Consider the following 12,241-nt stretch of genomic DNA (forward strand, 5'->3'; position numbering starts at 1 on the left):
GCAGTGTTCAAGATTTAAAGTATCGTTATGTACAAAATGTTCCACTCATTGGAATATCCAGAACATTTCAATCGGTATCAGCTGAATTTTATTTTATAGAGAATAGCTTTATGGGGCTATGTTATATTGTATAAGAAGTCCATACATAATTTCGAATAAGTTCATAGCATAGCATAGCAAATTATAAGGAGTTTAACGTTATAGGGCCCATGCGCAAGAAGTTTCGTTAATGTGTTCATTTTTTTGTGGTGTAACAAGTTAGGTTTTTTTTACAAAAAATAGAGTGCATTATTGGTAGAATATTTTCTACACATTTGCTGCTTTTATTTTTGTTTTAGCAGCAATCCTCTTTTAAACCCATTTTAGATAATTTCTATGGAAACGTTCATTTTTGTATTCATCGAGGGTCCTTGATACGTATGGTACACAAGCAAAGCGTTATTAAGCTACTTTATCCTAAAGTTTGCCGCCAATTCCCACCGGAAAGAAGTCGATTAACACTGGCACAAGTCACACGTAAATTATATCCCGGCAGCAATTGCTAACGGGTAACCCCAATAACATCAATCACGGCTGCTGGCTGACTGGCTACCTCTTATTTCTATAGCTATACACAAACAGAGAGAAGAGGAAAAAAAAGTCACACCATGACCTCATGAAATGGATATTTACCGTTTTTTTATTACCCTCGGTATCATCTTCTTCGGCATCACATCTCGGTGTGCTCCTGCATTAGACCGGATAATACCGGCATCCTCATCGATTCAACTTGGATTCAACTTGGAGGTTCGGGAGATACCGATCCATCTCCCGTATCAATGATGATGATTCATCGATAAAACAAAAAACAACGGGCTCAATATACCTACAACAGTCAATTCAGCGATCGTAGCCAATGCAGTCGATCTCGTCCTCGAACAGCTTCCCCGAGTCTGGGAGATCAGCTGAACGTAAGTTTGTAAGATTACAGTAGACTTGAAATTTTTGGTTTCAAATATGTATGTCGAAATAGATATTTATACCAATATTTTGAATTTCTACAGTAGCTTTTTCTCTACCAGTGAACTGCAGTGTTTATAACTGTTCCAAATCAACAATAATTATAGTTATTTTCACCATACTGTAACGAGGATAATCATACCCTAGTGGTAGGTCCAGCACAGATCGATCTGACACACCAACCAACAAACCAATAACTCAAATATGAACAATTCACAAACAGCGATGAACAAATAAATCCTACTAAACTATCTAAACACATAAAAATTGCGAGGAAAGGTATGGCAGAAAGAAGGATTGGAGACGGGTAAACGCCATTTGTGATTGCAATTGTGCAAATGCAATAAAATTCTCTCTCTGTCTCATCAGCAATGAACAGATAAATTACCGTTTTGTATAGCTTTGCGAATTGTTGCCGTCGTTTGCCGCCTGTTTTGTTGTTGTGATTTTTTTTCTCTAGTACGATTGTTGCGGAATTGTTGTGGAAATAGAGATTTGTGTGACTGTGTTTTTATGACTGAACTTACTAGGTTTTTGTGCTATATTACCTTACCGGTAAACGACGAGTTTGTGGTTACGTAAATCAGGAGAAACCTGGATGGGGAATGGTTATCTCCAGGAGCCATCGAATGTTCAATACTTAATGAATGAAGAATTTCTAAGTTTACCTAGTTTGTGTGAAAGTTTCATGGAAACATATTAACTATTAGCTGATCCCGTACGAACTTCGTTTTGCCAGCAACTATAAAAATGTGATAAGATGATGTATTTCAAACAAATAAAATCTCGTTATTCCTTAAACTAAAAAAAAACCTTTCCTTATCTTTTGTGTTCAAATTTCAAATTTCACATTTTTCATCAGTTTCAAACGCATATATACCTGAAAAAAAGGTAAACAATGAGAAATCAGCTGTTCGTTTGACAAGCTGGGTAATGGCTGATTTTTGTTGTATGGACGATCCCTTTTGCCGACACCTTACACAGAATTCGATACCTGAACAATATCGTCAATATCACTAAAACAGTATTTGAGTTGTATGGACGACCCCAGTAAATTTGATAACTTGAATCGATTGCCAGACATCTCTGAAAACCCCTGAATGCTGATTTTCATCCTAACACAACTCAAAACAACGAAAATGTCGCTAAAGCAATATTTGTCTTGTATGGACGACCCCCTTGGAAAGGGGTTATTCATAAATTTAGCTACTCGCCGTCTTTTACATTTTCTGACAGCGTGAAATTTCAAGTTTATATGCTTCAGAAGTAAGAACGATACATAAACCTGTAGATGAACTAGAAGCATTTCTGCGAGACGAAAAAAGGGGGTATTTTTCAGTTAAAGGAGATTTGATCCTTAATTCAGGGTGGTAAAAATCAAGCAAAATCCCATGATAAAAGGTCCGTTGACTATTTTTGCGATAGTATTTCTCATTTCAAAGTTTGAAAGTATCAGCTAAAGCGAATTTGTCTACTAATGTCATTGCATACTTTAAGGCGCAATTTTCTAGTTTTTAGATAAATACAGTATTTTGACTCCTTTTTAACAGAATAATTACTGGAAAAACATATGTTATTGGACACATATTAATGGTTTCGTGATAAATATATCTTTTTGGACTCTAGGGTTCAAGTGAACCCATAACATACATTTCAGAAAACTATTTCTTAAAAAATGAGAGTTTTATATTGCTTTGAAAACATGGCATTATGAAGTTAATATTATACTCTAACGATTGAAATACTGAAATAAATATTATTATTTTAATTTTTCATGTGAGAAACATATAAGGTGATAAAAAAGATCTTCAAATCTCATTTTGTTAAATTTTTCAAACAAAGTTCAACAACTCGAAAAATGAAGTTTTCAAAATTTGTTGAGATAGAAGCATTCTTGTTTTGTTCTATTTGGCATTTTTCTAGAACATTTGATGTTTGTGAGACATTTTGGTTTCGAGATATAGCAAAGGAATCAAGTATCCCCAGAAATCAAGTATCCTCATTCTCCCCTGAGAGAAATGGTAGCCTATCAAATCTGGAAGTTTGAGCGATTCTCTTTGCGATTTTATTCTTTTTTGAACACAACTGGATGTTATAGATTCACCTTATTAGTTTAAATATCATTCTTATTCTAGTAAGTTATTTTTCTAGTAAACCTCCATTTCGAGTTATGAACAAATAACTAACTTTCAATACTTAAAACATTGCGGACCAAATGCGAAATATTTCGTATTTTCGCTCGTTGACTGTATTAAAAGCATAACTTAAATTTCACAATGAAACTGTATTATGGTGTATTACACCACACTTTCGGTAACTAAAAGATAGTAAATTAAGATATAGAATTTGGGTAAGTGGTTTCTGAAATATAAAAAGCCAAATTTTGGTGTTTCTCGTGTAAGATATTTTCGCGGTCCTTGATGTGTTGAGATTATTCTAATTCTAATTTGATTTATTTAGAGAGAATTTTAACAGTAGCTGTCATTCGTTCTCTCTTTGCGTATCTTACATTTAAACTTAAAGTTAAATTTTTCCGAATTAAACTTGCTCTGTTCAAAAATTTTAAAAGGTTTTTTTTATTTGCTGGGTTTAATGCTGCTTCCACGTTGTATCCAATACCGCTGGTTCGTCTTCCAGATTCATGTTCCCTGCATTCTCCAACTACAGGTTACAGGTAGCGCAAGTGTGTTTACCTTTTGAAAAAAATTCGGCATGAGTGATTGCAGTGTGGCCAATTCGCAGTCTGGTCATTGCTCGTTGCTCCATTGCATTTTTCCTGTCATTCCAGGTTAACGTACTTCTTTTGTTTCTTCATAGCAACAATTGTTTGTTATCATTCCAGTCTACCTCCCATTTCACTCGTTTTTCATTTCTCACCCAGTTTTTACCTTGGGCTGAAATACCCAAGTAACCATGAGCACTAAAACATAGCCCTTAAGCAACACTATATTTCCATATATAACTCTGAATTAATGCTGGTTTTGCGCTATATGCGTATATAGTGCAGATTTAATGCTAAAAAGGCGAAATAGCGGGCTGAATAAATGCTATCACAACATAGCCTTTAATAAGCATTACAAATGCTGAATAAGAGCACCATCGAAACGTCATTTTTCGCCAGCCGTATAAAAGCATTAATAATTCATAATTAGAACACTTTTTAATTCCTGCGCCTTCACCTTTTTAGCATTAAATCTGCATTATATACGCATATAGTGCAAAACAAGCATTAATTCAGAGTTATATGTGGGAATGTAGTGTTGCTTAAGGGTTATCTTCTAGTGCTTATGGTTACTTGGGTATACGTTGAGGTAATATCCAAATCCAATTCTGCCTTGCGCAGCTAATTCATCTGCTTCGGAATTTTCATCAATCCCAACATGGCCAGGTATCCAACATAAAGTACCTTTTAGTTTGCACAACTCTTGCTCTATACTTTGAGCAAGATGAGTTTCCCGACTCTACTGCAGCCAACGCACTGGCAGAGTCAGGAAAAATTACACTTTTGTACCGAGATTTACTTGAAAGATTTTTCAGTGCGTAGAGTATCGCCATTGCTTCAGCCGAAAAGAAAGTACATACGTTCGGAAGTGAGAAGTAAAAATGTCACGAATGGCTAGTCATGCCAATTCCGACCTGACTGTTTGCTACAGAGCCATCAGTATAAACAGCTAGATAGTTCTGCTACCGATCTTCAATATGATTTTTAAATATTTGGACTGCTTTGTTGTTATTTTTGCCAACTTTAAACGGTTTTTTGATTTTCCAGTCTATACTTGGGGTTCCTGAGCTGAGTTCCACGCTCTCGTACCACCGGTGTTAAAACAACAGATGGGAGGGATTGTTCTCTTCGTTCTGTGAGGCGACAATTCCATAGCAAAGTATCGCTTTCAACATGAATGGAAAGTACAGGGCTGCTACGCATCGCGCCCAAGATTGCCGCAATAAATTCTGTGTTTTTGAAAAAAAAAGTTCTGACTTTCTGTGATTTTGCCCAACAATTCTATGATGGATTTCTGTGCTGCTATTTCTATAAATTTCATAGAAAATTAATGATAACTTGGAGCTTTTCCACATTTTAGTTGGATAAAATCAACCACCATTACCAATCTTATCATTCAAAGTAAGAAATCTAAATTTCAAACTGTCAAAAAAAAATTATACTCTCGGAAATCCATTAAAATTCAATTCTCAAATTCTGTGAAATCTGTGAGAATTTCGATATTCTGTGTTCTGTGACACAGATTCTGTGATGAAAATTTGCTCAAAATTCTGTGAAATTACAGATTTTTCTGTGATTTCGGCAACCTTGATCGCGCCAGCTAATATGCGCAGTCCTGCATTGTAGCAAGTTAGACATTGTGTTTATGCCGTAAAACATTTCCGATTCGATAATTCTCTTGAAGAGGTTTAATAAGCATTTTCTTTCACCGCCGTATGGATGACCACCAGTCCTAAGAAAATTTACTCTAGATTCGAGGGCTGATTTAAGGGCGAAGATTTGGGGGAAGAATTTAAAGTTTTGGTGAACATAACTTCAAAGATATATGCTTTTTTAACTAGTGGAACTCGGTTGCTGTGTATGGTTGATTCAGGAATCGTGTTGTTTTCTCCTCGTACAAACGTGTAGAATACTTGACTTTTCAGAAGATATTGTGAATTTAATTCTGTCAGCCCAATCGGAAACTACAGCGATGGCATTTTTGAAGTTTTTTCATACACGCATAACTTGTATTCCACGCGGAATCCGTCCAAATAATGGTTCCAAGGCTACTGCTAGAACCGGTCCTTGGGGTACGCCGTTTCGTTGGTACTTTGCTTCAGATAATTTCTCACCCACAAGAACTTTCAAAGATTTATTAGTTAAATAATCTTCTATGAATTTTTACAGTTTTCCGTTAATCTGCCGTTTAGCTAGGAGGACCAGTTCTGAATGTTGCTTTTTCTTGAAGGGTGTGTCCTCCAATATTGTTCAACTCCCCTATCTTTGCGAAAAGCCTTCTGAGTTGAACTCCATAGCTTCCTTTTTTCTATCCACTGTACTAATCTACGACCATGCGTTCCATAGTTTTGCCAATGCAGCTAGTTTAAGAGATAGGAGATAGGTCTTTAGTTTCCTAAAACCTTTGGGTCTTTTCCTACTTTTGGAATTGGGATCACGATTGTTTCTTTCCAGTCTTAAGGAAAAGTATCATTTTCAGCACGGCAGTTGGGTTTTTGTAGCTATTGGCAAACGGCATCATTTCATTGCTTCTAAAAATTGCTTTCCTTTGTTGGACTCCGTGGTAACGAAAAATTCTTGCATGGAAAAATTCTGTCCTAATTCTGTGATAGCGTTCCGACCTTGGCTTTTATCAACTTTGTTTTGTAGCTTCAGCTATTTGAAAACGACAGGTGTTGAGTGCTTCTCGAAAATTTTGGAAAGCCTCCTCACGTAAAGGGTCAGTATGTGGGAGCTCGCGCAACCACCTTAACTTTTTCCACCGGTCTTTAATTGCTTCTTCTACATCTTTGTTCCATCAAGGTACGCATCTGTGATGTGAATTGCCTTTGGTACGAGGAATGCTTAGTTCAGCTGCCTTGTATATTGCGCCTGTTAAGGAAGCTAGATTTGGGGTAGCATTACGAGGGATTTGCTCTAGAATTTTATTTTCGAAGAGCTGCCAATTACCTCTGTTCTTCATCCAACCACCGAGGGAGTTTGATGCCGCACAGTGGGGCAGGACCTATGAAAGCTTGGCCAAAACCCTTTTTTGTAAATTTCAAAAATTCATCATAAATTTATGCTTTTCAGAAACTGGACATTACACCGATCACAAATCTGTCAAACAAAACTTAAAATTCGTTGTTTCATACAATGATCTACGTAGGTGAAGTCGGGGTTTGATGCTGTTGCATTTTATCGCAAAAAAAAAATATTTTCAATACTCCACTAACATTTCATTTCTTGAAGAAATAAAAAAGAATTAACATGGATGTGTTCAGAATAATATGAAATTTATTTATTTGAGGTTGAAGAATTGAAAAAAAATCGTAATTTTTTTTACGAGCATAAAAGTATAACGTTAAAAAAACACGAATTTTCATCAAATTGAGACATCTGGAAAACATGTTACCCCACGTTTCCCCACTCTCATTTCTACTCGAACATTTAAATGGAAGTCTCAGCTATCCAACAATATAAAAACTAGTTGCTACTTTTTGCCTTTTCAAAAGTAATTCACGTTTTGGTGAAACATGTTTTTGGACAATTATCGTACTTCTGGAATTGCTTTTGATAATGGTTTTTGCTAGAAAAACTTAAACTCAATCGAATTTGAAATTTTGAAATTTTTTTTTTCAAATTTAATTTTCCTCTTAGTTTGATAATAGGGTAGATACCGTAATCCGGGGTAATATTGATCACTTTTTTCTATATATTTCGATTATTTTTTCTGTTTAAGGGAATGTGACATGTTTTATATTTTCAAAACCAGTACTGGACTCCTATGAACGTAAAACATGGATGCAGAAATTTATTAGACCTATTTAAATTAGATTTAAAAATCGTGTTCGCCTCTGTTCAGAATTTGATGCTTTGGGGTGACATTGATCAGTCTCTATTCTGCCGCTTTTAACGATTTAACTGATCATAAAGGATACAAAACACCTTCATAATATTTACAAATGCTAAGTTTATCCATTTAACCTTGAATTGAACGTTTTATTTTAAAAATATTCATAATAGAAAAATAAACTACGATGATGCCTACATTTAGGGGCAAAAATAATTATAATTGGTAAATAGATTGAGCTTCAAAATACAAATGAAGTTTTACCTTCATACATTCCCCCAGGCCCTCCCACTATTTCCATTTTCATTATTTCTTCAAAGTGAACGATTTGATAGGGTTCCTATCCATTTGTCCAATACGGGCTTACTCTTGGAAAATGTCCTTATTTTTTAAATATAAAAAAAATATCTATAAATGACTATAAAAATAGCACTAAAACTGTTCATACACAAAGAAAAAGAGTTGTTCTTTTACATTAAACAAACCGTTTGCTTCTAAATGCTTTTTGGTATCATCAGGAGAGCTGTTTGTTTGCGAGCCTTGGAAAAATAGATATTTTTAGATTTTGAAATTAGATTTTTTACTAACTGAAACAAAATTCAAATACAAACCAAATTTTGCCTATTTGATACTCAATTAAAAGGTTTTCAAACGTAGAAAACAGTTTTCAAAAATTCGAACTATAGACGTTATTGATGATAATGTGGAAAAGTTTATTGTTGGTCAAATTTACCCCGGTGATCAATGTTACCCCGTTTTACGGTACTCTAGATTTCGACAGGAGCTTGTTTTCGACAAAATTTTAATGGAAGGCTAATCTTTCTGTTCGGCGGCTCAAGCTATCTATGTTCATATTTTTCTACTTTTGCTCTCCCACTTTGGCATACGTTGAATAAAAAAATTCTTCTAAATAAGTTATTGAATAGTAGTAAATCAATAATTTAAAAGTAACATTCTAAATCAGAGTTGTCTGTGGAATGCTGTGCGGTACGGTTCAGTTTTCGCGTTTGTCCGGTTCTATTTTTCGCTAGGTCACTTTGCAGCATATGGGCAGTTTTCTTGAATCTTATCCGAATCCAGTGAATGCAAACCAGTGCCTAGTTTTATGTTCAACTAAATAAATTGGGAATGCATTACATATAAATAAAGAATCTGAATGTGAAGTGAATTCAAGTGCTTTAATTTTATTTGGAAAAATGGCTGCCTTGGTCATGAAATTTCATGTGCATATTGATTCACCCCAAGTGCTTAGTGTTAGTGCGAGTGAGAGGGGAACATAGTGTTGAGCTGTGAAATGTTAGATGTGAGCACCAAGAGAGAGAGAAGGATACCACAATTCGAGGACGCAACTTGCGAAGGCGAAAGAAATTTGGTGAGATCTTTCTGATTTATATGTTGTGTTCTTTTTCTCTCTGCTGCTGATTGAAAAACGACGTTCCTGCCATTAATACAATGGTGGCGAGTAGCAGAACCCGGGAAAAGAGATATTAATTCAGAGCTGCCACATAAATCTATTCTGAAACAACTACTTCAATTTTATTTAATGGAATATTTGATTTTTTTTTTCTTTTTTACAATTCGTTTATTTGAAACGGCTCATATTTGATATTGAGTTGTGCCATTTGAATTAAAATAGTTAGCTAAATGAATTAACCATCATGCTCATATTTGTTGGAGAATAATGAACTTGGATTTGCGATGTATGAAAACTGGACGAATATAAATTATTTGAAATTAAATATTTTGAATGCTCCATCTTCTCCTCAGCAAGTAATGAAATTATCTACGAGTCTTTGAAATTGTACCTTTCTGTTGACCATTATCCCTTAAGTTTGATCTAGGTTCGAATATCATCCTTAATATTTTGTCATCTTGTTTGTATGAATAACCGTTTTGTATCAAGTTTTTACATGCAAGTGTTTATTTTTAATTGTTAGTTTGTTTTAATTACGCCTTATCTTGTTTTTTTGCATATTACACTTTTTTAAATTGTTAATGATAAAGTGGACAATAATAGAGACGAATATAATAAAAAAATGCATTGAACTTTTTCGGTAAATTATTTTTTCTTGTCAAAATTAACGAAAAATTTAAAAACGATTTTAAATGGTTGAAGTGTTATTTTATACTTATAATTAATTTATTTTCATTTTTTTTCTTTTTATTATTTTGATTCATATGATCCCTCGCAGTAATACTAAAGGCTAGTATCACTGTGAGATAGTGAGACGATAAATAGTTGTCAGCACTGTTCCGTTCCGTATCCTTTTAAATAAAATAATTAAACATAATAATAATAACTTTAATATTTATCCTTTTGGCTATTCATTTCATTATATTATCTAACATAATATCATCATATTTATACATATTGAATTATATTCTATCATATTGCTAAATTTCAAAATATTCCCTTTATCATTCTATTCCTTGCATTTCTAGATGCAAATAATATTAGAAGGAATGCATCTGGGGAGAACCTGAATAAATTATTGCAAGCGGCACGGGTAGCCGGCCATTGTAGGTTTCTGAGGGTTGGATGCCTTCCTTCGACGAACCATCGGACCGTGGAAGCCCTAGAAGAAATTCGAAGGCCAAGCCACACAGACATAGGCAGGACCTTGCTACCGATGGGGGAACCATACATACATACATACATACAATTTAAAAGTAACATTCTAAATCACCTTTGAAATTCAATACCATCGACCGAATAAGAAGGATTTTGAATCACGTAAAAAACCCCTTCTATTTGATTAAAAGCAACATAAAAGGAATCAATGGATAGATAAGGTTCTGAATTCAATCTTTTCGGTAATTTATTTTATATTTTTGCTAACATTTAATGAAATCTCAACTGTTTTTTGAGCTGTCGAAAACTAGCGCTGCAAATTCACCTAATAATCTATTTTTCGACACCCATCTTCTTCGGTATGTTTATACTGTTTCCATGGTGTAAAAAACGCCGTGAGGTAGACAAGCAATTCCAATACTCAAATATTCATATTGCTGAGCTAACAAAGGAGGTGGAAATATGCTTGTCGAAAACTAAAACTTTTTGTGTCGAAAACTTAAATTGAATGTCGAAAACTAGATCATAGAGAGGTTTTAGTAAAAGGATAATAAAAACGTTGTTTTGAAACTGTTGAACTATAAAAAAGGTAGAGGATGAAGAAAAAAGTCATTCATATAACCAATCATATTTGAAATGAAAAACTTTAGGAAAATAGTTTATTTACATGGTTTTTCTGATTAATCAAGCAAAAACTGTCGAAATCTAGGTATTTTACCCTACTATTTCGGTTTTAAAGTTTTATTTATCTACAGACAAGCAGATAAGATTCTTTGGAATATCTATAACCTTATAATATAATATGAGCTTTGTATAACTTTCTCAAATCTTTTTCGGTCAGATGTTTAGTACCTATCTGTTAACTAACTTAATTTTTTATTCAACATTTTTTTTCTTTAAAATGTTGAGATCTTTAAGTTTTACTTAAAAATAAAATAGAAATTATTTACGCACTGAATGTTTGGATATTTGAAAATGTTTTTTGCTGTCATATTGAGTAACAGCCTACTTGATCCTTTAGCTACTTATATAAGGTACCAATATGAGTTTGTGGCTTTATTATCTGAACTTATTTGTTCTGTTACCACTGATCACACTGACATGACATCAAATGAAATCTCTTTCTTCCAGAAAAGAGATTGGTCTCAAACTAGCGTTAAAGTAACATGCATTTCTTTCTTAACAAATTTGGGCCCATTTGCATTATTTATTCAAGAGTTTTGTAGATATTCAGGTAACATTTGTATGGGGACCCCCCATTCTTGTAAGGGGAGAGATCTTAAAGCATCATTTTACTTATAAACGGTCCTAAAAACCCTTACACGATCATTTTCACGTCGATCGACTAAGTTGCCTTCAAGTTGATAAGGAAAATCTGCTAAAAAATATTTAGATCAAATTTCACAACATCTAGATGTAAAAAAATGCATCAAATCAAAGATTTTAATCAGATGAATAACTTTTCAGAAGACTTCAAACCAGTAGGATTTTATTTAAAAAAGTTATGAGGTTTTGACCATCCATTGGTTAGGTCTGCCCCACTGTGCCGGGGGATGAAAACGTATTTACCATAGCTCTTATTGGGGAATAGTCACTGCCACTCAAGTCATCTTCTACGAGCCACGAAAGACGGTTACAGACGAATATGGAAGCCATGGAAAGATGTATTGCACTAGTTGTGCCATTTGAAAGGTGGAAGTAAGTGTGTTTTACCGAGTTCAGCAGTATGAGAGCATTATGACTGATGAATTGTTCAATGAACCGTCTGCGTGCGGTTGTCGTTGCGATTCCCATCCCAGGTGGTTTGTGTGAATTAACAGCTTTTCAATTGCTGAACCAGTTGAGCGATGTTTTATCTAAATGTGTGTCTAAACTTTTTGTCCGATTAGGAAGCACGTGCTTTACCAATCCATCGGGTTGGATGTATGGGTGAACGTAATTCCGCCTTGCGCCGGCCTCGCTTTTACTTTTCACAACCATTCAATTGATGCGGGACAAAGAGTCTAGAATGCACCTTTCAAGCTTTCCAGAAAATATGCTCTTGGCTTAGTTTCATCACCTATAATTTTTTTTTCTACTAAGCATTTGCTTTATCTATCCGTCATTCCTTTTCAAT

At 34.4% G+C, this 12,241-nt stretch overlaps 1 protein-coding gene across 1 annotated transcript in view; it reads right to left on the reverse strand.

Annotated features, from left to right (window-relative positions):
* Positions 1 to 12,241, reverse strand: part of LOC129756201 (uncharacterized) — a 199,720-nt gene that overhangs the window by 103,200 nt on the left and 84,279 nt on the right. The gene's annotated exons all lie outside the window — the stretch shown is intronic.

The sequence above is a fragment of the Uranotaenia lowii genome, chromosome 3 (assembly GCF_029784155.1).
Source record: "Uranotaenia lowii strain MFRU-FL chromosome 3, ASM2978415v1, whole genome shotgun sequence".
In the NCBI taxonomy this organism is placed as follows: domain Eukaryota; kingdom Metazoa; phylum Arthropoda; class Insecta; order Diptera; family Culicidae; genus Uranotaenia; species Uranotaenia lowii.